Source organism: Zalophus californianus, chromosome 3 (genome assembly GCF_009762305.2).
Source record: "Zalophus californianus isolate mZalCal1 chromosome 3, mZalCal1.pri.v2, whole genome shotgun sequence".
Classification (NCBI taxonomy): domain Eukaryota; kingdom Metazoa; phylum Chordata; class Mammalia; order Carnivora; family Otariidae; genus Zalophus; species Zalophus californianus.
The window spans coordinates 100,860,341-100,863,222 of NC_045597.1; positions in this window are offsets into that span (position 1 = coordinate 100,860,341).

Sequence of the window (2,882 nt, forward strand, 5' to 3'; positions counted from 1 at the left end):
AGAAATTCCAGGTAGGAACCCGTTTGTGGAAAAAAAAGATTATGAGTTCCATGTAAGATATGTAAATTTAAGAGGCTTATAGAACATTAGAATAACTAGAGATAAAGGTCTGGGATTCCTTAGCAAAGTCCTGGCTCAAAAGAGAGAACTGAGAATTATCATGTCGGTATTAGTTGAAAGTCATGTGACCAGGTTTCCAGCCTCCTGTTCTGATGTAGACAATTGCTATGGATCCTAACACTCACCATAACAACTAGAAAAAAGAGAATGTGCATTTTTTTTTTTTAAATAACATTAGAGAATTGCAGAAGCAAAGACGTTGAAAGGAACAAAGTGCCAGCAAAGGGTGAGACCTCCTGAGGGAGAAGAGACCAGCGTGTCTCTCTGTGAGCCTTGGCACAAATCTGTGGAGAATCCAGTGTATGGTGGATACAGGGACTTTACAGGGATAAGGAGAAACCAGTGAAGCTTCGAACAACTTTGCGGCTGGCAAGAGACATTGCAATCTGTAAGAGCTTTGAATGCAGAACTAGTTCTCCACGAGCGCCAGTTGTCCCTGTGTCATTTTTGCTGGGTCTGCAGTCATAGCAGTGAGGCAAGTTGGAGCTGGACTGGAGAACAGAGAGAGGAAGTGCTTGGCAGCCAGAGTCCTGCTAGGGGCAAGGGCTTATAACATACACAGGATGGCACCTTAGCCTCTATCTCTCACCATGTGCAAAAATTAACGTAAGGTAGATAATATGAACTGTGAAAGCTAAAATTATTTTTAAAAAGTGACAAATTGGACTTGGTCAAAACAAAAACCTTTTGTTCATGACAAAACACCATTAAGAGAATTGAAAAGTAAGCCACAGTCTGGGAGAAAATATTCACTGTGTATATCTGACATAACTTGTATCCAGAATATGTAAAGAGGGCCTAGAAATCAATAGGTAAAGCTACCCAATTAAGAAACAGGCAAAAGAATTGAGAAGGCATTTCACAAAAGAAGATACCTGGATGATCAAAAAGCATGTGAAAAAATGCTTAAAATAATTAGTCATCAGGGAAATGCCAAAGAAAACCACGGAGTTATTACTGTACAACCCCCAGAATGAGCTAAAATAAAAAGGTGACAACTGCAAGCATTGGTGAGGATGTGGAGCAACTGGAATTCTCCATAAACAGCTGGTATGAGTGTAAAATGTAAACCACTTTAGAAAACTAGCACTTTCTAAAAAAGGTAAGCATAATCTTTCTCTATGGCCCAGCAATTCTACTGCAAGCTAATTACCCAAGATATATAAAACTATATATCCACAAAAAGCTCATAAATGGTTTTTCATTACAATTTTATTCACAATGGCTGAAAACTAAAAATACTGCCCATCAACAAGAAAATGAATAAACAAATTGTGAGAAATTCATACAATGAAATACTCAATGACAATTTAAAAAAAAGAATGGACTATTGATGTATCCAACATGGAAGAATCTCAAAAAATTATGTTAAATGAAGGAAGTAAGACATAAAAGAATACCGACTACACGATTCCATTTATATGCAATCCAAAGACATGGAAGAGTAATATTCAATAATAGAAGGAAGAATAATGTTTCCCTTGGTCTGGGGAGTAGGAGTAGGCATTGACTGGCAAGGGGCACAAGAAAACTTCTTGAGTGGATGGAAATATTCTAGATTCTGATTTTGTTGGTTATGTGGGTATATGAATATGCCAAAAAGTCACCAAGACATACACTTGTGATTCATGCATTTTTCTGCATGTAAGTTATACCTCTCGATGTAATTAATACCCTGCAAAGACAATAATCTCACCTACTCAGTATTCTGGCAAAGAATGCATAACCTTGACCTAATCACAAGGAAATATCAGGTGAACCCCAAATGAGGAAATTTCTATTTAAAAACAAAAACAAAAACAAAAACAAAAGGTAATGTCATAAAATACAAAGAAAGACTGTGGAAAAGTTTCAAATTAAAGAAAGTTGGAGGGACATAACAAGTAAATGTAATACCTGACCTTAAATGGAAGGAAGGACAAGTGCTATAAAAGACATTATTCAAAGAACTGACCAAACTCGTTTGTAGACAGTAGATTAAAATATCAGCATAAATTTATGAAGTTGACAACTGTACCACAGTGATATAAGAGAATATCCTTATTCTTAAAATATACACCTTCAACAATTTAGAGATAAAGGCCTTCAAATGATAAAAAGAGAGAGAATGAATGATAAAGCTAATGAGATAAGGTAAATCTAGGTGAGTTGTCCTTTCATAGTATTGTTTCAATTTTTCAAATTCTTGTTAACATGAAATTATCTCCAAATAAAAAGGTTTTTAAAACAGAAATGTTTTAGGGCACCTGGTGGCTCAGTCGTTAAGCATCTGCCTTCGGCTCAGGTCACGATCCCAGGGTCCTGGGGTTGAACTCTGCGTTAGGCTCCCTGCTCCGCGGGAAGCCTGCTTCTCCCTCTCCCGCTCCCCCTGCTTGTGTTCCCTCTCTCGTTGTGTCTCTCTCTTTCAAATAAATACATAAAAATCTTAAAAAAGAAAAAAAAAACAAATGTTTTAAAAGATGCCCATAGTAAGGAAAGAGCAGATTACACTGGATATGTGTTAGATAATCATATCAAATTGTTAGTAGTGGTTATTTCTGGAGGGTGGGTTTTTGTAGAGATAGGGGAGAAACATTAAATTTTTCTCGATTATTTGAAATTTTCTGTTTTTAATATTTTCAGGGGAAAGGTTATTTCAACCCTTCAGGAAAAAGGTATTTTGTTAAGTACAAAATGATCACTGAAATGTGATTTGACTCATTTTCTTTGGTAACTTAGGCTTGGGGCAAAAGCCAAAACTTGAAACACCTAAGTCCTTTTCA